This window comes from Odocoileus virginianus, chromosome 22 (assembly GCF_023699985.2).
Source record: "Odocoileus virginianus isolate 20LAN1187 ecotype Illinois chromosome 22, Ovbor_1.2, whole genome shotgun sequence".
Classification (NCBI taxonomy): Eukaryota; Metazoa; Chordata; class Mammalia; order Artiodactyla; family Cervidae; genus Odocoileus; species Odocoileus virginianus.
Genome location: NC_069695.1, coordinates 10020695 through 10045628, shown reverse-complemented (window position 1 = coordinate 10045628; position 24934 = coordinate 10020695). Strand labels below are relative to the sequence as shown.

General features: G+C 42.4%; 1 long non-coding RNA gene across 1 annotated transcript; it reads left to right on the top strand.

The window, feature by feature from the left end:
* The first annotated feature begins 2419 nt into the window (after positions 1-2419).
* LOC110121796 (uncharacterized) lies at positions 2420-23652 on the top strand. Its single transcript, XR_002309050.2, has 4 exons — positions 2420-2885; positions 3549-3635; positions 17699-17849; positions 18925-23652. It is a non-coding gene; the product is annotated as an uncharacterized lncRNA (long non-coding RNA).
* Positions 23653-24934: the final 1282 nt, after the last annotated feature.

Sequence of the window (24934 nt, the reverse complement as noted above, 5' to 3'; positions counted from 1 at the left end):
TTTACAAGTGGTTTTTGCCATACATTGACATGAATCAGCCATGGATTTACATGTGTTCCCCATCACGATCCCCCCTCCATCCCATCCCTCTGGGTCTTCCCAGTGCACCAGCCCTGAGCACCTGTCTCATGCATCCAACCTGGGCTGGTGATCTATTTCACCCTTGATAGTATACTTGTTTCAATGCTGTTCTCTCTAAATATCCCACCCTCGCCTTCTCCCACAGAGTCCAAAAGTCTAGTCTGTACATCTGTGTCTCTTTTTCTGTTTCACATATAGGGTTATCATTACCATCTTCTTAAATTCCATATATATGCATTACTATATTGTATTGGTCTTTATCTTTCTGGCTTACTTCACTTTGTATGATGGGCTCCAGTTTCATCCATCTCATTAGAACTGATTCAAATGAATTCTTTTTAATGGCTGAGTAATATTCCATGGTGTATATGTACTACAGCTTCTTTATCCATTCGTCTGCTGATGGGCATCTAGGTTGCTTCCATGTCCTGGCTATTATAAACAGTGCTGCGATGAACATTGGGGTGCACGTGTCTCTTTCAGATCTGGTTTCCTTGGTGTGTATGCCCAGGAGTGGGATTGCTGGGTCAAATGGCAGTTCTATTTCCAGTTTTTAAAGGAATCTCCACACTGTTATCCATAGTGGCTGTACTAGTTTGCATTCCCACCAACAGTGTAAGAGGGTTCCGTTTTCTCCACACCCTCTCCAGCATTTATTGGAGCAAGCGTCTTTTAATTTCATGGCCGCAGTCACCAGCAGCAGTGATTTTAGAGCCCAAGAAAATAAAATCTGCCACTGTTTCCATTTTTTCCCCATCTATTTAGTATTGTTATTATCTTCTTGGAGAATTGATCTAATCAATCATTAATGCCCATGTTTATCTCTAGTAATTTTCCTTATTCTGAAGTTGGCTTTGTCTGAAATTAATATAGCTACTCCACCTTTGTTTTATGATTAACAGGACATACCACTCTCTATTCCCTTACTTTTATCTGTCTTCATAATATAGTTTCCTATAGATAGAAAACATATAGTTGAATCTTGATTTTTTTAATCCACTTTGTCAGCCCCTATCTTTTAATTGGTATATTTAGACAATTCATATTTAAAAAGTGATTATTGATATATTTGGATTAACATCTGCCATACTCTTTACTGTTTTCTACTTGCTGCATTTGCCTTTAATTCTTTTCAAAAACCTTCTTTCCTGCCTTGTCTGGTTTTGAGTGTTTATATGAATCAATTTTCTCTTTTCTCTTAGGTTGTAAATTATACTTATGAAAATTTTTTTCAGTGGTTGGCCTAACACTTGTTAACATACATTTGCAACTAAACGAAGTCCACTTTCAAATAACACTATAGTGATTCACAGCTAGTGCAGGTTCCTTGTGAAGAATGTTCCCTGTTACTCCCTTCCATCTCTTGTAACTCAGTGTTATTCATTTCTCTTATCCATAAGCTGTAGTAGTTCCTATTTTTATTCTGAACCAACAATTATCTGTCATATCAGTAAAAAATAAGAAACATAGAAGATTTTACCTGTATTTCTTCTCTAAAGGTTCTTCCTAACTTTATGTAGATCTGAGTTTCTGACCTGCATAATTCTCTTTGTCTCTAAAGAACTTTTAACATTTTTCTCAAGGCAGGTCTACTGCTACTGCTACTGCTAAGTCGCTTCAGCCGTGTCCGACTCTGTGCGACCCCATCCCTGGGATTCTCCAGGCTAGAACACTGGAGTGGGGTGCCATTTCCTTCTCCAATGCATGAAAGTGAAAAGTGAAAGGGAAGTCGCTCAGTCATGTCTGACTCTTCTCCACCCCATGGACTGCAGCCTACCAGGCTCCTCCGTCCATGGGATTTTCCAGGCAAGAGCACTGGAGTGGGTGCCATTGCCTTCTCTGAAAGGCAGGTCTACTGGCCTACTATTCCCTCAGCTTCCGTTTGTTTGAAAGAGTCTTTTCTTTTTCAATATTTATTGTTGTCTTTTTATTTTTAATGTTTATTCATTTATTTGGCTGTGTTGAGTCTTTGTTGTGGGATACGGGATCTTAGTTCCCCAATCAGGGATCGAGACCGAGTCCCCTGCACTGGAAGGAAGATTCTTAACCACGGGGCCATCAGGGAAGTCTCTGAAAGAGTCTATTTTTCTTTCATTCTTGAAGGATAATTTTGACTTTTTTTTTTAACCCATCACCCTAAGTATTTCACTCCATTCTCTTCTTGTGAGAAGTCCAGTATAATTCTTATCCTTGTCCCTCTTTAAGTGAGGTATTTTTTCCTGACTCCTTTCAAGATTTTCTTTTTCTTTGGTTTTCTGCCATTTGAATGTAATATGCCTGGGTGTGTAGATTCGGGTATTTATCCCTGCTTGATGGTTTCTGAGATTCTTCTGTTGTTAATTTTGAAAAATCCTCACGAATTATTACTTCAAGCATTTCTTCTCCTTTCTTTCTTCCCCTTCTGGTATTCCCACAATGTACATGTTCCCCATCTGTTGTTCACTCATTAGTCCTGGGACATAGGTTGTTTGCCTGTAAGGCGCTGCTGCCGTTTCAATGGAAAGCCAGTAATGTTTAACGAATTCCTCTTACCTAGGAGGATTCGCTATCCGACTCTGTCTTCTCTTGATGAGCAGCAGCTGATATCTTTCCTCGACTTTTCAGCAGTTGTCGCCCACGTGCTCCTCCAGGCCCCTCCTCCCCTCTGCGCAGCGCAGCGCAAACGTCTGAGTGGAACGTTTGAGCAGATCTGGGGGTTTCTGTCTCTGTGACTCCTTCGTTTCCGGGATTCCATCCTCGGATTCCATCCTATCTCCAGTCACTCTGGCATTCCCGAGGTCCTTCCTCAGATACCTTGAACCAAGGTAGGGTTGAAGCTTTCTTTTGAATTTTAGTTTACGTCCACACAGCTGGGGAATACCTCTCTAAATGTGGGAATTACCTAGCGCAGTTCCCTTAATTCAAGGGGCATATTCCTTCCAGTTCTGCCTGTGTTTATTCATTTTCCAGAGCCTTCAAACAGTTGTTTTTCTTTAAATAACTTAAATAGTGTTGACTGTTGTTAGTAGAGTGAGTTCATTTTATTCCTCCATCACCGGGTCTAGAACCTAGGAAGCGACTCTTCGTTGTTTTGATGAGAACAGCAAGGTAACCGTTAGGATATAGACGTTACCCCTAAATTCCCTCGATTTAAAAATGTCATGGGCCTGCTGTGTGCTCTGAAGGGTCCATTAATATTTTTCTACTGAGAGGAACGAGTAAAGCCACCGTTTTCAGTTTTTGACACATGTATTTTGGATTAAGGAATTTCTTCCAGCAGGACATATTTAAATATCTAGACTTAATCCTGGCCTGTTTCTACAGCTTGGAAGAATATTGAGAGAAGTGTTCTGTTTATACTTTTATTATCAACTCGAATCATTGAGAAGAAGCTCTCTCTCTCCTTCTCTAGTTCTTTGTGTTATCAGAAGCAGCTCTTGGTATTAATAAGGTAGAAATAATGATTCACTCCTGGTTATCCTTTCCAGGTTGGAGACCGTGATATATCAAACAATCATTTGTTTGCCTAAACTGGAACACCCAAGCTTTGCTGTGGCGTGTAGCAGGGAATGGAGGTGGGTGGTTCTCTTCTATTCCGAGGTTCCCCTCGGAGGTGGGGTTGGATTCAGAGATGTTTATTCACAAACATCTTGCCATTTGTGAGTGTGAGCTGACTGCTGGCTTGGGGGAAGAGTGAGAAGGGCATTTGTTCTTTCTGCCTACTTGACCAGTTCTGAGTCAGAAGAGACTGCCTACCACGTGAACCCCCATATTTCGCAGGTTGTCCAGCACAGAGCACTTTTTTGAGATGAGTAAACGGCAGTACTCTGATCACAGGTTGGAAATTCATGTGTAAGATATGATTTTCTGCTTGTCTGGACCTCTGGGTCAGAGACACAATGATAAAAACAATCTTTGTGTTGTTAAAATACTTGTTTGCAACATTAAGAGGTTGAACCCCAAGAACTTTGGTGGAGTATAGTGTTTAATTTTATAAAAAGTTAAATCTCATGTTATGTGGACCTCTTCTAGGTGGCTGTAATCTTAGATGGTGAAATGTCTCCTCTGCCATAAAGGATTATGTGGATTATTTATGAGGATGGAAAGGGACTCCCAGTTTTCTTTAAAAAGAAAAAAAAAAAAAACCTCTTAGCTTTTAAAATTATTTTTTAAGATTTTGGCTGTCCTGGGTCTTCGTTGCTGTGCAATAGCTTTCTCTGGTTGCCGCACCTCAGCTTAGTTGCCCTTCAGTATGTGGGATCTTAGTTCCCCGACCAGGGATCAAACCCATGTTCCCTGCATTGGAAGGTATATTCTTGACCACTGGCTCTCCAGGGAAGTCTCTACCCAGTTTTCTTAGCTACTAATTTCTCTTTGTTATCTGATTGGGTCTCCTAGTTTGGCCATCTCTCAGTCATCTTTTCTATCTACCCTTTGGTTCACCCTGAATCTGTTCCTAAACCCAATCTGATTTTCAGCCTATTCTGGCTGTGTGTGATCTGAACCCTTAGCCTCCTGAGATATGCCTCCTTACGCCCCTTTCACCCAGCATGGCTTCTATAGAAGCTCTTGGGAGAAACTTTAACACAGTACTCCTCCATCTTTTTTTCCAGTCTGATAGACAAGATAGAAGTGTTTCTCCACTTGACAAATGGTTACTGAACATATGCTTTGACTCAGGTGTGTTAGAGCCTGGGGATCAGGGATATATGAAAAAAAAAAAAAGATACGAGTTTTGGAAGCTTCTATTCTAGAAGGGATTACAGCTAAGTAAGTGGAAACTATTTGTGCCATGAATGCTTTGATGTGTGTGTACACACAGAAACACCTAACATAGATGTGCAGGGATCAAGGAAGGGTTCTGGGAGGAGTTATATCCAGGCCAGGGCCCGAGGGTGATTAGGAGGAGCGGGGATCCAAGCAGGAGGATCTTGCCCATCCTTACTGCAGGACGTACGCCCAGCAAGGATCGGGGTTAGACCCAGCCTCCAACTGCATCCTCTACCCACCCTTTTCTCTCCTGCTTTAGAGAGAGTATAGACCACACTGGAGCAGTAAAGTCCTTGTGGGGGTAGATCAGAATCTGCTCTTTTTAAAAAGATAAATCATACATTATTCACAAACTCTGCTAACTAACTATGGTATGATCCATAGCTAAGGAATGCACTTCAGAAATGGTTTAATTGTTCCAGTGTGGTGCTTTAACAAAGCAATTCATAAAATAAGAAAAGTCATTAGAAATACACCCACTCCCCAAAGACAACCACTGTTAAGAGTGGGGATACATTCTTCCAGATTTTTTTCTTTCCAGCTGTATGTAAGGTGTATAAAAGTCTTGTGCAGTATTATTGGTCCTTTTGATTGAATAGATCATAAAGATTTTCCAGTATCATTAAATACTATCCTACAGCATCAATGAAGTAACTGTATACTCTTTCATATGATGTATTTATAGAATTAGTTCCTTTTGGTTTGGCGTTTGGGGTGCTTCCAAATTTTTATGAGTAGCATCGTAGTTTCTCAAAAAAGTCTGTAAGCTATGTAGCTGAATCTTTCTAGTTTTGGAACTTCTATAATGTGATTCTTCCATTTCTTAAATTAAATTTGAGATTTGCTCAAATACAATGGGATAAGTGATACAAGAGTTTTTTTTTTTTAATAGTTTGAGAAAACTTGGTTGTGAAAGTGGCAAGAGTAAAAGGAAGCATTATAATTTTTATAATTTTCTTCTTCATAAACCTGGATAAGGTTTTTCAATTAATGTTTGCATGGTTTGATGATATTATTTACCAAGTTTTACAGAACTTTGAGAAATAGAATGAAAAGCCATAAAAAAGAAAAAGAATGAAAAGCCATGGATAATAGGTTTAGGCACACAATTAAAATCATAATATTTTCTTAAAATGTTTACTATCAAAAACATAAAGGTGTAATTAAAGAAAATTTGCTTTTATAACTTACTGAATTTGGTAGAAATCTAATACTTTATGTAAATTCAGGGTGAGTGGGGCTTGAACTCCTAAGTTCAGGTTATTTATTTAAAGCATTTTAAGCTACTTAAACTTTTTATTGCTTTCCTTATTATAACACTATCATTGATAATGTGAGTTTATAGTCATTGGAGAGTTCTCAGTTGAGTCATAGGGATTTATAAATCCTTTAAAATGTTAATTTAAAAAAGCTAAAATATTACTATCTTGTTAATATCCATCTGATTTTGAATTTCTCTTAAATCTCTATTTCTCCCAAGAACTGATATGTTTTATACCACCTTGAGATCATTAGTAGTTAGATCAAAGAAAATTTCTTGCAACATAGATATTTGATCATCTAGAAGCATCCACCAAGAAGCCATATAAGCATACTTAATTTTGAAGGACGTGCTAAACCTTTCCTAATTTCATCTGGTTCCACAGTTTTTCTTTCTGGAGTTAGTAGGACTGGCAGTCATAGCTGGCTTATTGCAAGTCAGTTTCAGGTCAACCCCTATTTTCTCCTCTAGCCTGATTTTCCAGACCTTTCTCTCTCTTCCCCCTCCTTCCCTCCTCCTCACTCTTCTATGTGTTTATTCAGCACGGAGGCTGCCTCCTGGTCCCCTGAAGGCTGGGCTGGTTCTCAGGGATTTGTGTCCCCACATGACACCTTCCCACTTGCCTCACTGTTGCCTCTGTCCCAGGGAGCCTCTGGCCAGGAAGCAGGTGACAGAGCATCCATCCTGGGTGACAGTAGGAGGCAGGACCATGTGGGCTGAGGCTCCAGGTCCTCGGCACGTGCTCCCATCAGACTTCACTTACGAAATACAAGAAAATTAAAGATAAAAATCATCAAGAATTCCAAGATGGCAATGGGGGTGGATGGGTAGGGGAGCATTAAATCCCAAGAAGGAGGCCTTCCTGAGGAGAGGGAAGGGATGTATGAGACTATGCTGGTCACACACCCATGAAGCTGGTCCTGTGTGTGGAGATTCATTTCGAGGAAAATATTTCACTGAAAGGCTAAGTTACAAGTCAGATATCATGGACCTGGGATGTGAACTCGGGTGGTTTATTCTGACAGTTTTGCTCTGAACTCTTCGCTGGCCCATCCCCTGTGTTATGTGAGGCCAGGGTTCATGCTCTGGGAGGTTGGAAGCACAGGGTAAGAGGAGCCGTTTCTTTGTGCTTTTCCTGCATGTATGCTGCTTAGGTGGATGAATCTCAGGTCTTTGGTTTCTGTTGAGGACAGATGATGTCTCACCTATTATTTCTTCTTCTTCTTTTTTTTTTTAATATTTATTTATTTTTGGCTGTGTCGGGTCTTAGTTGCAGCATGCAGGATCTTTTGTTGTGGCATGAGAGCTCAGTTGCCCCAAGGCATTTGGGATCATAGTTCCTGGGCCAGGGATTGAACCCAAGTCCTCTGTGTTGGAAGGTGGATTCTTCACCACTGGGCCACCAGAGAAGTCCTCACCTACTCTTTACATTGGACGACGTTAACAATAAAAACAGTGTGTCGTTGGTCAGCGTTGTCCTGATTTTTTAAAAGGCTTCTCTCGTTACATGTGTAATTTTTTTACATATTAGCTTTGCTGTTTTTGAAAACATTGCATCTGTATGGCCGTCCAGTGGCCATGAAAGTGTCAGAAGGGACTAGACTAGCAAGTGGAAGAGCAGCTGTGTAATAAGTGCATTCATAAAAGCATGGATCATGCCGCTGCCACTTACTGCCGCTGTGCAGACACGGGCCCACAGCGACCAGATGGGCCATGGCACAGGGCCGTGGGCTAGGACAACAGGAATGGACAGCCCTTGTCCAAAGGGGGGAGCTTCCAGTGAGTTCCAGCCTCTGGCTGCCCTGGGGGAAGGCAGACTGTGTTGTTAAGGAAAAGCCCCAGATCCATCTATTTATGTAAAAGTTCTCAATTTTTCAGTGCAGACAGTTAACTAAAAAAAAAAATCTCAGTGTGGGCCATAACATTTCCATGAACTGGATTTGGGCTGCAGTCACCGCTAACTTGTGACCTTTGGTTTACTGGTGCTCACTGCCAGCTGGGCCTGGTGCTAAGGCTTTCATCCAGCTTCACACGTGAGTCTGCAGCATGGCCCCAGCATGGTTAGTCCCCAGGCAGAGAAGAGTAACAGGTGCAGAGGCGTGACATGAATTGTCCAAGGTCACGTGGTTGAGATTTGAACCCAGCTACTTGAAAGTCTGTGGTTTTTACTCCTGTTCTTATTGCCTGCCACTGGTATATAAGATTCATTCCATTGAGAAGAAATTGACGTTAAATCACTAACACGTGCCAGAGACTCTCTCAGGTGGCAGAGATACAGCAGTGAATATTGCCCTTGTTGGGGTGCGTTTGCGTGAATCTAAGGGAGGCGAGACAGAAGGGACCCAGGATTTGTTTTGAGCAACAGGATTGCTCAGCTTCCACCCCTTTAGGGCCAGTTGCACGTCAGCCTCAGTTTATTCCACCAGTTCTGTATGTCCTGCCCCCTGTCCAGCTGGCGTCCGAATTCTGTATCCTTCTGTCCAGCCTGGCCCACTACTTCACTTCCCACTGTTTAGTGCAGAATTTGTTCCCTCATCTCTGCCCTACACATGTGGCCTGAAAACAAAGCTATGTGGTCTTCGACTTGGCCCCAGGGACATGCCCCTCAAACCCAGACCCCACCCCTTCCCAGACATGACCACAAGAGTGTCACGTAAAATGTCTTGCTTCTTAAACGTAGCTACACTTGTGCCATAAAAGGAAAGAAAGTTTCCTACCAACCAGCTATCATTCTGTCCAGAAAGTCATACATATTCTTACATGCTAAGTTTGGAGTTTTATTTCACTATTAGATGTACTTTTTTTTTGCAAGTCAAGTTTATTGAGGCAAAAATTAAATATGGTAAAAATTTCCCCTTTTAAGATATGTACTTCTTTCAATTTTGACAAACACATACAGTCATGTAACTTTCACCACAATCAAGATATGAAAGATTTCTATCACCCGCCAGAGTTCCCCCTGCCCCTGTGCGGTCAGTCTCCTGCCCTCAATTTCAGTCCCAGGACACAACTCATCTGTTTTCTGTCCCTGTGGTTTTCTTTTGTCCATAATGTCGTATGAATGGAATCATACAGTCTGCAGCCTCTTAATTGCTGAATAGTATTCTATATTATTCTTTAAGACAAGTGTTTCCTCACTGGCAACATTAACTTTGAAATTCTAATGAAAACCAATGGGAAAAAAAAGAAAAAAAAAAAGGAAAATCAATGGGAAATAATGGTTCCTGTTAGAAACTTGTCTTACAAACCACTTTCAAGAGCAGGCCAATGTCATTACGTGAAGCATATTTGAATTCAGTAGCATCCCTTGCTTTATGCATATAATTCATTGACATACTAGATCATGCCTAGTCAAAGTAATAACTTTCTTGGGGATTGCGGTGGCAATGGGGTGGATAGAGACCAAGGAATCAAGGAATTACCTTGGGAATTGTTGCTGAACTTCCGTCATTCTCTCCCCACATAGAGAAATACAGGTATAAAGGTTTCAATGTGCTGCATACAGCCAGTGTTTAATCAGTGCTGCTGCTGAAGTAGTGAGACCAAGGACCGTTGGGTCTACATGGAGGAGTAGTGTTTCTGAGATACCCTCATGCATAGGTTGACTGGAATTAGCTTACCTGAGTGACTTAGAGGCAAGTTTGGTGAAGAAGGGAGAGAAATAATTTCAGGCAGGGTGAATATCACATGCAAAGGTCCTGTGACATTGTGCTATTAGTATATCAAGGTTAGCAAAAACTCATGGCTGATGCTCAGCTGTTTTCACTGGTCTGACCATCAAGATGGTCAGTATGCATTCTGACTGATGAGAGCATGGGCCTTACCCCTTAGTAACTGTGTTTAGATTATCTTCAGTAAATGTCCTTAGGCCAGTTAGCCTCAGGCAGTTAGGTTGTTGCACATTTGAGCCCAACTGGAAACAGGAAGCAGTGTGAAGATACTTAAACCGAGACTCTTGTCCATAATACATATTGGGCTGAGAGCAGCTCCATGCTGACTTCCTAGAGAGGCCAGTTATTACGGTAACTGAACAGTAATAAGTGCCATGAGCAAAATTGGGGTCCCTAGTTATTTTCCTGCGGTCACCAAGAAGACAAGCTGAACCAAAACTTCTGAGGAAAGTGCCCGGCATAAAGCCGCTCATCCCTAAGCATTAATATTTGTTGATCTGTTGGCAAAGGACATTCAGGCATCTGTTTTCTTCTGAAGTCCTGTCTGATTAATACCTGTTTTACTACAATAGGTTAGGTTTATTAGGTGAGAAATGGAGTATTTCCTACCATATCAATAAACAAGCATGTCACAGCCATCAGTGATTCCCGCCCTCCAAATGTGAATTTCTGAGCCCAGAGGGCTCCTAGGAAGAGCAGTACCTGCTACCTAGCAGCCATCAGCCACTCCCCACGATGAGCACTGAGGAGTGGGACAGGAGGATGGGGACTGGAGGGAAGTTTGAAAAATGCAGGATACTGGCCCCAGATAGCTGAGATGCACATAAAAGGAATGATTCCAATGAACCCAGACTTTCGCATCTTCCCATACACAGAAGAGTGCTAAATTCCTTAACTTGAGACATCTGGTTTTCCTTAATTAACAATAATCTTTTTATGTTCCTACTACCTGCCCTTTCTTGCAAACTTCTATATAACCTGACTCCTCCCTGCAATTCTCTCAGGGTCAGTTGAGGTGCTATCTCCAGGGCTTGACATCCTAAAATTTTCCACTGTATAAAAACAAAACTCTCTCAGCTTCTAGGTTGTGACTATTTTTTTAAGTCGACACAGGTTTGATTTAACAGAATTCCATTCTGATTCCTGATATTTAGAGAATACTTAATCCAACTCTAATTTTGCAAATGAGAAAGAAATTTTGGCTTGAAGGACCCAGCTAGACAGTGAATGCAATGGTGATTCAACTCAAGTTGACAAAGTCAGTTTACTCTCCTGTTTTAATCAAAATAACTCCTCTCCCACCCTCCCCATTCCCATCCCTCCCAAAGAAAAATGTGATATGTTCCTGGAACCAAGGCAGGTTCAATTGCTGCTTTCAGGTCTCAGTTCAGTAAGGTCCTGGTTTGGCCTACAGCAGCTAGTAGATCTATCACAGATGAAGTGGATATAAAAAGAAAAACCCTCACACCTCATAAAGCTTCAGGACAGCATCTCAGAGAGGCTGATATCCAGTGGTTTTATGAGGCCACCAATGGGGCAGGCCCTCAATCTGTTGCCAGAAGCTCCATGGACCTGTCAGGAGTGGGGCAAGGTCCAGATGCTGCTCACAGTTTTTCCAGGATAAAGAAACTGATTTAGGATTAATCTAGGTGGGTGTTGTCTCAAGTGCAGCTAGAACGTTCTTTACTGCATAAACGCCTTCCTTTTATTATGTTTTCCTCCTACCTTGGGAGGAAGATTCATTTCCAGAGGGTTACATGTCTGGTTTTTGTGACAGAAAAATGGGTGATTGCTCTAATTTCAGCAGGAAAAGGAGACGGGACTTCGGAGCATTCACTACAGCAAGCAGCTGGATTCCTTGCTTAGCACTTTTGTGGTCTAATTAGGGTGAGTTACACAAAATGTAATTTGGCCTGAACTGCCTTCATGCAAAGGTAACAGACTTTCTGCCTGACCTTAGCCTCCAAGATGAAACTGAACAGAGACTGGAAATTAGTGAATTTTTAAAAAGTAGCTTTAACCCTTCTTAAATTAACAAGAGTTGTTGTTGTTCAGTTGTTCAGTTGTGTTGCTGTAACCACACGTTCCGGGAAACAAACTCACTCAGAAGGACAATGCAGATAGTGGAGTGCAGTTTATTACACCGGTTGGCCCAAGGCAGAGTCTCCTCTCAGCCAAGGACCCCGACCAACTTTTGTGAAAACCTTATATACCTTAAGTGTACTGCTCAAACCCACACCCCCAAATTCCTTAAACCTAGCCTCAGTTCATTTCAGTTCGATTCAGTCCCTCCGTCATGTCCAACTCTTTGCGACCACATGGACTGCAGCACGCCAGGCCTCCCTGTCCATCACCATCTCCTGGAGTTTACCCAATCTCATGTCCATTGAGTTGGTGATGCCATCCAACCATCTCATCCTCTGTCATCCCCTTCTCCTCCCACGTTCAATCTTTCCCAGCATTAGGGTCTTTTCATATGAGTCACTTCTTCACATCAGGTGGCCAAAGTATTGGGTTTCAGCTTCAGCATCAGTCCTTCCAGTGAACATTCAGGACTGATTTCCTTTAGGATGGATTGGTTGGATCTCCTTGCAGTCCAAGGGACTCTCAAAAGTCTTCTCCAGCACCGCAATTCAAAAGCATCAATTCTTTGGTGCTCAGCTTTCTTTATAGTCCAGCTCTCACATCCATACATGACTACTGGAAAGGCTAGATGAACCTTTGTTGGCAAAGTAATGTCTCTGCTTTTTAATATGCTGTCTAGGTTGGTCATAACTTTTCTTCCAAGGAGTAAGCGTCTTTTAATTTCATGGCTGCAGTCACCATCTGCAGTGATTTTGGAGCCCCCAAAAATAAAGTCTGCCACTGTTTCCATTGTTTCTCCATCTATTTTCCATGAAGTGATGGGACCGGATGCCTGATCTTTGTTTTCTGAATGTTGAGCTTTAAGCCAACTTTTTCACTCTCCTCTTTCACTTTCACCAAGAGACTCTTTAGTTCTTCTTCACTTTCTGCCATAAAGGTGGTGTCATCTGCCTATCTGAGGTTATTGATATTTCTCCCAGCAATCTTGATTCCAGCTTGTGCTTCATCCAGCCCAGTGTTTCTCATGATATACTCTGCATATAAGTTAAATAAACAGGGTGACAATATACAGCCTTGACGTACTCCTTTTCCTATTTGGAACCAGTCTGCTGTTCCATGTCCAGTTCTAACTGTTGCTTCCTGACCTGCATACAGATTTCTCAAGGGGCAGGTCAGGTGATCTGGTATTCCCATCTCTTTCAGAATTTTCCACAGTTTATTGTGATCCACACAGTCAAAGGCTTTGGCATAGTCAATAAAGCAGAAGTAGATGTTTTTCTGGAACTCTCTTGCTTTTTCGATGATCCAGAGGATGTTGGCAATTTGATCTCTGGTTCCTCTGCCTTTTCTAAAACCAGCTGGAAGTTCATGGTTCACGTATTGTTGAAGTCTGGCTTGGAGAATTTTGAGCAAACCTAGCCTGGAAAGTGTTAAAGGGAGATAACAGTCAGGTTACAGCCATGATTCATAATCAGAAGGGTCAGCTGGTTAATACATTGTAGCCTACACCAATGGGTGCAATAAAGATCCCAAAGCTGATTGATTACATAGGGAATTATTGTATTCTTTTTGGCAACAGGAAATCTTGGTATGGAATCTGGTGTTTATCAGTCCAGGAGGCCAGTTGGCTGTAAGTATGTTATCCCCATGGCTACCAGGCACATAGTCCAAAGCTCACTGAAAGTGCAAGATGGAGTTTCCTTCTTTTTCAAGATGGAATCAGCTCGGCCTGTTCCTTTCCTCCCTCAGTAACACACTTTCTGCCTAATCTTAGCCTCCAAGATGAAACTGAATAGAGAACAGGAAATTAGTGAATTTTTAAAAAAGTAGCTTTAAGCCCTTCTTGAATTAACAAAAGAGTTGCTGTTATTCAGCCTTTCAGTCATGTCTGACTCTTTGCGACCCCATGGACTGCAGCACACCAGGCTTCCCTGTCCTTCACCATCTCCTGAAGCTTGCTCAAACTCACGTCCATTGAGTCGGTGATGCCATCCAACCATCTCGTCCTCTGTTGTCCCCTTCTCCTCCTGCCTTCAATCCTTCCCAGCATCAGGGTCTTTTCAAATGAGTCAGTTCTTCGCATCAGGTGGCTGAAGTATTGGAGTTTCAGCTTCAGCGTTAGTCCTTCCAATGAATATTCAGGGCTGATTTCCTTTAGGATGGACTGGTTTGATTTCCTTGCAGTCCAAGGGACTCTCAAGAGTCTTTTCCAATACCACAGCTCAAAAGCATCAATTCTTCAGCCCTCAGTCTTCTTACAAAAGAGTAAGTGAATGAATAAAACTCAGTCATTAAAACCTTCTGACTGAAAGCATCTCCCCTGAAGCCTTTGATGAGCCCATCCTAGTGTGCTGGTGCCTTTTGTTCAGTTTGGGCAAAAGTGAATAACAGAGTGGTTAAGGGCTTTGTTTGGGGTCTGACATTTAAACAGACCTTGCAGGTGCTGAAGAATCTCTAGAAGAACAATAGCATTCAGACAGGGAGTCTTTCTCATTGTCAAAGAAATGCCATGGCAACCTCCCTGTGAAGCTGTGTGTGGGCGGATGGGACCGAGCCAAATGCAAGTTCACCCTATGTGTGCTCATGTGTTTCACATGGATCACCCTCCCTTGTAAATCCTCATGTAACTATATATAATCAGTCACATATGCTTATATCAGCTACCCCAAAGCAGCTTCTAATTGGTACTTCAAGCTCAGAACAAGGAGTGAAACCGAATAAATTTATCAGTGAGGGGGACAGGATCTGCACACAAGCCTACGCTGTATGAATGAACCTAAGGAAAAAAAGGCACTTGTTAGCTTAGAGAGCTCTCCAGGCATGGAAGTCACATGGAGGAATCGAGAACAATCACTGCTATAACAAGCTGGGACTTTGAGAGTGACTTGATTCTTTCTGCAGGTAGAACAAAACTGAAAAATCTTTTTCAGTTTAGCGATTTAGTTTTGACTACAGGTTCCTTGGTGGCTCAGATGGTTAAGAATCTGCCTGCAATGTGGGAGACCTGGGTTCGATCCCTGGATCAGCAAGAATGGCAACCCACTCCAATATTCTTGCCTGGGAAATCCTATGGACAGGAGCCTGGCAAGCTACAGTCCATGGGATCGCAGAGTCAGGCATGATTGAGTGACTCTCACTTTACTTCACGTTTGATTACAGAAGATTCAGAGTAAAGTCTTCACAATTTAGTTGTTTCAGTTGTTGTTGTTCAGTCACTCAGTTATGTCCATAGTGATTTGGGAGTCCAAGAAAATAAAGTCTGTCACTGTTTCCATTGTTTCCCCATCTATTTGCCCTGACGTGATGGGATTGGATGCCATGATCTTGGAGGCCCAACACTGTTATTGAAATCAGGAGACTTATTTTCTACTTCAGGATCTCTCACCAGTATCCTTGGCCTGTAGAGAATGGGCCCTACCATTACTTTTAAGGATGAGGACAATACTTTCACCAACGTAATTCTCAAGAGCTTGGTAAAGGAAGTGTATCCTGGGTTTTCTTGAGGTACATAGAAGATGGATGAATGGGATGCCTGGGGTAATTCTACCTCAACATTCATATACCCCACACATTGGATACTTTCCTCCTATCCTGACTGCTCAGAGTGTATGAGGAGCAGGAATATTGGCATCACCTGAAGCCTGTTAGAAACCCAGAATCTTGGACTCTCTCCCAGACTTTACTGAGTTAGAATTTTAACAAGACCTCCATGCTATTTATGTGCACATTAAAGCTTGAGAAGCACTAACCTACAGTTATGCCAGCGAATTTCTGGCATCTCAGCATCTTGCAGTTAGGCCACCCCTGAGCCCAGGTATCAGTCACCTAATTGAAAACACAAGGAAAATAATTTCCACCTGCCCAATCTGACATACTGAATTCAGAGTTTGGGGTATACACAAATACCAGTAAAATCAGCCTGATGTAGCATTATGTTTCTCTCTCCTTGGCCTAGACCCCCTATTCTCCATGTTTTTGAAAATAAAAATCAGCAGTATCTTCCCCATCTTTTGGTGTGTGCATCTCCTCCTGGGTTTGTCTTCATAATTATATTCCAGACTATGCAGTTACTGGAAACTGGAATCTACAGGGGTGGCAGAACTGAATCATAAGGAGAATGGGTTCCCTTAGCAAGGTCCCCACTGAGAAATGGAATATTGCCCGCCATGTTAGTAAACAAAGGATGTCACAGTCATAAGGGATTGCAGCCGCCACCAGACTACAGCCACCACCTGCCAGTGAGCTGGTGAGCCCTGAGGAACTCAGGAAGGAGAAGAATACCTGCCTTTTGGCACCCGGCAGACTGCCATCGTTCCTCATGGTGAGCCCAGAGGAGACTCAGGATGTGAAGACACAGGGTACTGGCCCCACATATCTGAGTTGCATATCAAAGGAATGATTTCAGTGAACCCTGACTGTTGCATTTTCTCCTACTTAGAAAAGTGCTAAATTCCTTAACTTGAGATGTCTGATTTTCCTTAATTAACAAAGACTTTTGACATTCAGACCACCTGCCCTTTGTTGCAAAACTCTTATATATACACCTCCCTCCTTGCCTCTTGGAAGTGGTTCTCTCAGGGTTACTTGAGATGCTGCCTCCTGGGCTTGAAGTCTTAAATATTTCTGCCAAAAAGCACATACAACTTTTAGGTTGTGAATATATTTTTAGTTGACACCACTTCAGCTATGATCTGTAGGCGTCCCTGGGCAAGAAAAGGATGACCTCATCAGGAGGGAAAGGAAAGGCTCCTTCCAAGACATTCAAACTCTCCTGTTACATCCGTTTCATTTTACATGCCCAGATTTTTACGTAAGAATGAATGAGGCTGTGAATTAAACCAATGCTGTAATTCAGCAACCCAGAGCTATGGCCATGCGCCCTAATTCCTGCCAATGAAAGATAGGAGGAGACAAGCTATTGGGCATTGGGAATTTCGTCCTTGCCCCCAAGAGGGAATCAAAGGGGAAAAACAGTTTCTGTCTTCCTCTGGAAGTCTGAGTCTAGATGTGTTACTTGGCACTGTTGTAGTTTACCTGCTATCAGCCTGGGCGTGTAGGCATCACTGAGAGTGATGAAGAATGAAAGCTGCCAGGAGCCTGGGGCCTTGGAGACATTGCTGAGTCTTTGATTCCACCAGCCCCGGGGGCTGTTTTCCTTCATTTCCTGTTATGTGAGATGACATCTTTTAACATCTTTTTAGTCTCTTGGAGTTGGGATATTTGTTAGTATGGCTAGAATCTGGGTGCAGAAGGACTAAGATGTCCATTGATTCCAGATCCCACAGCAAATAAGTGAGAGGCCCAGGATTTAAGTTGGTCTGAAGGCAAAGCCCATGCTCTAGGGATGTGGCCCTGCGTATAGGAGGGACATTGGGATTTTTATTAGTCATCTCCTGGTAGTTCTAGGGCAGGTGATGGCGAAGGGCCAGATAGCAAAGATTTTAGGCTTTGTGGGCCATATAGTCTCTGTCTCAGTTACTCGACCCTGCCATTGTAGCAAAAGTAGCTATAGACAACATGCAAATGAGTGAATGTGGCTGTGTGACAATAAAACTTTATTTAAGTTGGTGGACCTATAGGGTTGTATTTTGCCCATCATTGTAATAGAGTAAAAGGTTGAAAAATTCTGGAATTAGATCCTACATTTTAATTACAAGTGTCATTATATGAAATATTGACTGAATCTGATTTAAGTGTTTGCGGCAAAATGTGAAATTTCAACACAGCCAAATCATGTGTTGCATTTTTGAAAAGTTTTACCTATATCTTCCAATAGCAGGATTTGGGTCACCATAATGTGAGTTGAAGGTGTTTCCTGGATGGTATTAATGATAAAGAATTCTCCTCCCAGTGTTCTTTGCAGGAGGTATAAGAGACAAGGGTTCGATCCCCTTGTGTTGGCACTGCTGCAGTTTACCTACTATCAGCCTGAGCGTGTAGACATCACTGAGAGTGAGAAAGAATGAAAGCTGCCAGGAACCTGGAAGATCCCCTGGAGGAAGGTAAGGCAACCCACTCCAGTATTCTTGCCTGGAGAATCTCAGAGACAGGGGAGCCTGACGGGCTGCAGTCCATAGGGTTGCAAAGAGTCAGACACAACTGAAGCGACTTAGCATGCACGCACAATGTGAGTTGATTTCTAAATACAGAGTGAGTAAGAAAGGTTTGCAAGTAAAGGGTTATGACCAAGTGCCCTGATAGTATTTGCAAAAGGCAGCCCTGGGAGGCTGAATGGATGTGATTCCTGCCTGAGAGTGCCAGGAGGTAATACAGTTGACTCTCCCTCTGTTTCCATCAGTTGCTTCCCTCTTCCCCCTAGGCAGAGATCAGGAGAGTAACTGTCTAGCTGGGAGTGGTTATTGCACAGGGCACTGTGGGTGTGATTTAGAAGTGGGGGTGGGGAAGTGGATTAGGGATATGTGGACCAAAAATGTCACCACAGTAAATGTCACCTTAGTAAACTAAGGATTTTGCAGCCATCAAGCTACCAGCACTGCGTCCACCCCCAACTAGGCATCCTGAGGAGGCTCAAGATGGAGAGAAATGGAGGCTACAGATAGTTAAAGTGCACTTCAGATGAATGATTTCAGTGAGCCCAGACTCTTGCATCTTCCCATACATAGAAATGAGCTGAATTCATTAACTTGAGATATCTGATTTTTCTTTAATTAACAGTAGTCTTTTGATGTTCTGACTACCTGAATTTTTTTGTTTGTTTTGTTTTTATTTTGCAAAAACTCCTGTATGTCCTGGCTGTTCCCTTACCTCTTTGGAGTGATCCTTCTGAGAGGTTGCCTCCTGGGCTTAAATCCTCAGCAAGTCTACCGAATAAAACTTAATTCTCAAGTTTTAGGTTTCGAATTTCCACCCCCACCCACCCCCCACCGGCTGACAGTGGGAATCCCTCCCATGTCTTTTCCACAGAGAACATTCAAGTAATCCTAGGTAACCAGAGCTTTTGATGTGTTCTACCCTGATTATTAGTGAATTAAATGGTATTTTGGGGGGAACCTGTAAGATTTTTGGTCTACAGGAAGAGAAACGTTTATAGTCCTCTTTACCTGATTTCTATCCTAGGGTTTACTACAGTAATCGAAGGGGACCTCAATAAGGGTCCGGATCAGGGTGTTGGCCAGAGCTGGGGAAAGAGAGAGGAGCCTGGAAACTCTGAAGAGATACAGAACAGAGCTTAATGATGTCGCCACGGCTGAAGATAACAAAAAGTGAAATGCTGCACAGTGGACATGCTCAGGGGACACACATTTTAAGATTGATTCTCTGCAGAGCTGAGTATTTAATATGTCAGCTTAGCGATAATACCCTCAAGAGCCTCACTTTTGTACCTGCCGTGATGAAGGCCAGCTCTGGCCTGGGCTCAGACAGTGCATTTGTGCCTGGCAGGTCCTCCTCAGCCTAGGGAGCATTCCAGGTCCTGGCTTCCGCCTCAGGCTGGCTTCCTGGCACTCCCTTGGAGTTGGTTCATCTTGTCTGTTATGGCTGGAGGGAAGCCTCATGGGGCTGTCTGTCGGCTTGAGCAGAGGGGTCCCAAGACACAGTGGAGTGCTTTCCTGTTCCCCGCAGGCTGGATGAGGTCCCCATCAGTGCTTTTTAATTTCAGCCATGGGATCCTCTGCTCGTGGTTCAGGAGGGAGAGTCACAAAGCGAATGTGACAAGTATTTCATTTTATGGGACACTTTCTGAAGCCCTTATTAGAAGAAGAGATTTCCAAAGACGAAACAATGAACTGAACATCACAGGTATTGACCAAGCAAAGCCACGGCCCAGGAACTGCCTCAAAGCTCGGGGCCTGGCTGGGAGCACAGAGCAGCCGCTTTCAAAGGAGATTCTTAGACAGAAAGTCATAACTTATTCATGCTTCATAAACACACGCAGGCATTCAGGTCCCTTAAACACAGTATGCCACTTCACTTCAATTAACAGCAAAGTGGTGCCATTTGCTCACAAATTCTGCCAGCTTTGGTGTAGCGAGAGCTCCTGCAAGGAGGCAGCTAGCCATCAAACCCAAAACTCTAGCAACTGATTTGAATCCAAGAAATGCTGGCCTCCTTGGCCACAGGAAAGACATTTGGGGCCATTTCTGTTTTTTTCTTAATATAGAATAATTTGTTGTGATCAACTAGAAAGTCTTAGTGTCTGAGCTTCACTTGATAACTAAGAAGAGGTACGGATTAGAAATAGCATTCCTACTAGAGAAGGTGTGTGTGTGTTCAGCTGCTCATTTGTGTCCGATTCTTTGTGGCCCCATGGACTGAGGCCTGCCAACCTCCTCTGTCCATGGAATTTTCCAGGCAAGAATACTGGAATGGGTTACCATTTCCTACTATAGGGGATGTTCCCGATCCAGAGATCAAACCCATATCTCTTGTGCCTCCTGCATTGGCAGACAGATTCTTCACCACTGGGTCCACCTGGGAATATCCTGAGAAAATGAAGAAACAGATGACTGGATGTGCTGTCTGGTTGGAATCAAGAGCTGGGCTGTCGAGAACAACATTTTCCCAAGGCCTAAATGGCTTCAGTTCAGCACTCCATGTAACTATAGGCATTTGAATGGGTACAGAACAACATTAAGTGGCTCAGTGGAAAAGAATCTGCCTGCCAATGCAGGAGACAAGAGTTTGATCCCTGATATGAGAAGATCCCACGTGTCACGGAGCAGCTAAGCCCATGTGCCACAGCTATTGAGCCTGTGCTCTAGATCCCAGGAGCTGCAACTCCTGCGGCCCACATGCCTAGAGCCTATGCTCAGCAATGTGAGAAACCGCTGCAGTGAGAAGCCTGTGCACCACAGCTAGAGTAGCCTCCACTCACTGCAACTAGTGAAAAGCCTGTGCCGCAATAAAGACACAGCACAGCCAAATAAATAAATACATACATAAAATTATTTTAAAAAACAACAGGATACTCCAGCACACGTGACAACCAAGTAGGTCTTTATTGATAACGCTCTTGCAAGCCCTTGTTGACACAGCACACCTCAAATAAATCAGAGAAATAGCCCCTACCCTTAGTCATCATGAAAACCAAAACCACCTCCAAACATTTCTAGAATCATATGGCTGGAAGGCTCTTTGGGAGATTACTTAGTTGAGTGACTCTTGACTGGAGTATTATTACCCCACTCTCCCCTACCCACCCTGCCATGGGGCCTCTGAAAGTGTTTGGAGGTGGTTTTGATCCTCATGATGACTAAGGGTAGGGGCTTTGTAACTGCAGTTAGAGCCCAGGAATTCAGGGACCTTAAGCATCTCGCCACAATGAGCAATTCTGTCCAAGAAGAATTGTCCCAAGTCAGTAGTGTTCAATTTAGACTGACTGCCACATTTTACAAATGAGAAAGCTGAGGCTCCGGTATAGAAGATCTTTTGTCTAAGATCATCCAGGTTGTGTTGGAGCTCTTTGCCAGGAACTGGGGACATAGACCATAACTATTTCTTCTTATACCCCAGTCATACTTAGCACAATGCCTGGTGTGTCATCAACCCTCAGTAAATGTCATCTGTTACCATCATCAGTATCACCATTACCTTCCCGAGTTAAGCTGATTCTCTTGCAAGTGAGGAAGGTTCCTGGGGTGTAGATTGGAAATACAAATTATAGTTTCTAATTAAAACAGGAGAGCAATCAGAAAAGTACAAGGGTCAGTAGACTTAAGACATGACATTCAGAATCATTCAGTTAATTCCAAACAGACTGTCTCAGCCTGAAAGGCTCTACTCAGGGCAAAAGACCATATGGTGGCTTTGTTGGTGGCATCTGACAGAGTGCTAAAGAACTGCCCTTTGGCCCAGTTGTTTTTAACTTAAATGATCTGGAAAAGAGAATAAATCACACATCATGTCTACACAGAAGTGTGTCAAGCATAATAAAAACAAGTCAGAAATAAGAAGTTGTAAAATATTAGTCTCCAAGATGGAAAATAAAAATATTACTTCATGAAGAATGTTGGCAGTGCCAATCCATGTTAACTCACATAGGCTTCTGAGTCCCTGGCTTGATAGAAATACTTTTTAGGCAGGCTAAGATTTTAATTAAAATAGGAAAAGCCTCACAGCACTCTCTCTAATGATCATTATATACAAGGCTCATAAGGTTGGAAGAAACTGGGGAGGATTTGCAGGAGAAATAACTTTGCATAGAACTTCTGAAGGCTGTAGGAGTCCTGAGAAATTATGTCATTTAAAATCATTACTTTATAAGAAACTAAAGCCTAAGGAGATGATGTAATTTACCCACATCTTACGTAGTAAATTATATAATTCAGCACCGCCAGCCTCCATCCAGGACTGCCCTCACCACTATACCTCTAAAGAAACTGTAGAAATTGGTGATGGTTCCTCTTGGTTTTTTTTCTACTCAGTCTTAAAAGGAGAAATTTTTTTGATACAGAGGTCTTCTGATATGCTCATTTCCTGAGCTTTTTTATGCTTTGAATATTTATATATAATGAGATGATCTTCCATTACAGGAAATAATGTCATGTTTTTCTCCCAGAAACTTCTCTGCAGCATTCTGGATAGGCATTTACCTGTAAAGAGAGAGCTGGTCAAGCCTAAGGCCAAGGTCCATTCCAGTCCCACCGCTGTTCCACCTTTACGTTTTTTAGAAGCCAGCCTCTGCTATTGCAAGCTGCCTAACTGGCTGGTGTCAAATAGATTGTGCAACTGAATGAAATGTGGAATAATTGCACCTTCCCATTAATCAATTATACAAGACTCAGAGCCATCCTTCCCTTAAAAGCCAATTGCTTCAGCAGTGGAGATTTCTCCCTTTTCATTAAATATGTCAGAAGTTAAGTTGGAAAGAAATCACATGGGTTCATACATCAGTGAAAGAGAAGTTCATTCACACAGAATAATGGGAGTGAGAACCACTTGAAACAGATTGAATGCTAATGGACTAGTTGCCTACTCTTTCTCGTCCTACAGAACAGAAAACACAAGTAAAGCTCGGTTATTAAGGGTTAAAGAAAGAGAACAGTCAAGAGATTTCTTTGGAGAAAATGCTCCAAGTTCTTTTGCATCCCCAAGATTAAGCTCTGTCATCATTTATGATAACGATTCAAAGTTTTTCCATTAGGTAGGACCAAATGCTTTTCAAATGTCAAGCTCTATCGTCATCAGCAGCAGCACGTAGTGTCCATTTCTGCATCCCGTGAGATGATGTCTTAGTCTGTTGCGGTCCTATAACAAAATGCCACAGACTGGGTGGCTTATAAACAGCAGAAGTTTATTTCTCATAATTCTGGAGGCTTGAAGTCTGAGATCAGGGTGAGGGTGCTAATTTCTTCACATCCTTGCCGATACTTATAATCTGTCTTTTTAAAATTTTTTATTTTGTATTGGAGTATATTAGATTAACACTGTTGTGATAGTTTCAAGTGAACAGCAAAGGGAATCAGCTGTACATATTACATGTATCTCTTCCCCAAACCCCTTCCCATCCAGGCTGCCACATAACATTGAGCAAAGTCCAGTGTATCTAACTTTTTGATTATAGCCACTCTAGTAGGTCTGAAGTGGTATCTCGTGGTTTTAATTTGCATTCCCCTGATGCTAATAATGTCAAGCATCATTTCAGGTGCTTACTGGAAGCTTGTGTATCTTTGGATAAATTTCTGTTCAAGTCCTCTGTCCATTTTTAGTTAGGTTATTTAGACTTCTTATATATCCTCACATGATGGAAGGGACTAGGGAGCTCTGTGAGTCTCTTTTATAAAGGCACGAATTCCATTCATGAGGGCTCTACCGTCATGGACCTAAGCACCTACTGCCATCCCTGTGGGTATTTCAACATATGAGTTTAGGGAGGAGACAAATGTTCAGATCATAGCAGATGGTGAGAACACTGTGCTTTTTAATCTATTCTTGAATTTGAGACCAGAGTGGTAGGTAGTGAGAGCTGTTTATGGGAATGAGATGGACTCTGGGTGTGAAAATTCAAGTCCACATCTTAGTTCAGAGATTTTCCTTCTCTCCTTAAGGCTTCCCAATCAGCCAAGTGGGCACAGCTGGGACACACTCAGTGAGGTCAGACCCAAGACACGCTGAGGAGTCTACAGTCCTCAGAAGACTGCTGTCTCCATCTGCTATGCTGGAATCTCGCTTCCTGGGAACCTGTGGAGAGGCCTCTAGATCCTCCTGGGATTCTCCACTTTTCTGTTTTCAGTTATTTGGGATTTAAACATACCCCCAAATGCATAGGCAGAGAGTCCCTAGGCTCTGAGATTAGGGGATCAACTCCAGGGGTCCTGCTTTAGTAGGAGGTTTCCAGGCTTGTATTTAGTTTGGGGAACTGTGGAGATCATTTACTAACATGCCCATGATGCCAGCTCTCAGAGTGGTGTGGGTAGCAGTGATATCAGAGTGTACAGGAGCAGTATTATCTGTAATACCATTGAAGCTTTTTATTGAGTGTTTACTGAGTGCTAGGAACTATGTTAAGCACTTCACAGTCTGTCTTTCTTTGTACTTCTAACAGCCCAGCAAGGTGGATGTTATCCCTCTTTTACAGATGAGAAACTTAAAACTCAGAGGTGAAATAATATGTCTAAAGTCATACACGGTGAATGGCAAAGCTCAGATGGAAGTCTGTCTCACTCTGGGACTTTCTTGGCTACTACTTTCTACTGCTCAAGTAAATAAGAAATACTTCTTATTTAGAGAGTCAAGACCCATCCTTGGAAATTAGTGGGAAAGACCTACAGGCACAAGCTATCTTCCCTTAATCTGGCCAGCTAGCTGGCCAGCCTCAGGCAGGCTGGCCCCTGACATTTGTGGGCTTGCCTAAGTTGTAAATGACACCCCATAAGACTAAATGTCTAAATATTTTAAAGTTATAAATCCAGCTAACACATAGTTAAATACAGTATGTTATCAATTTATTATTTATCATTTAAGTATAGTTGAATTACAATATTAGCCTCCAGTATACAACATAGTGATTCAATATTTTATAGATTATATTGCATTTAAAGTTATTATAAAATAATGGTGATATTACCCTGTGCTGTACAATATATCCTTCTTGCTTGTCTATTTAATCCATAGTGTTAATAGTTTATAT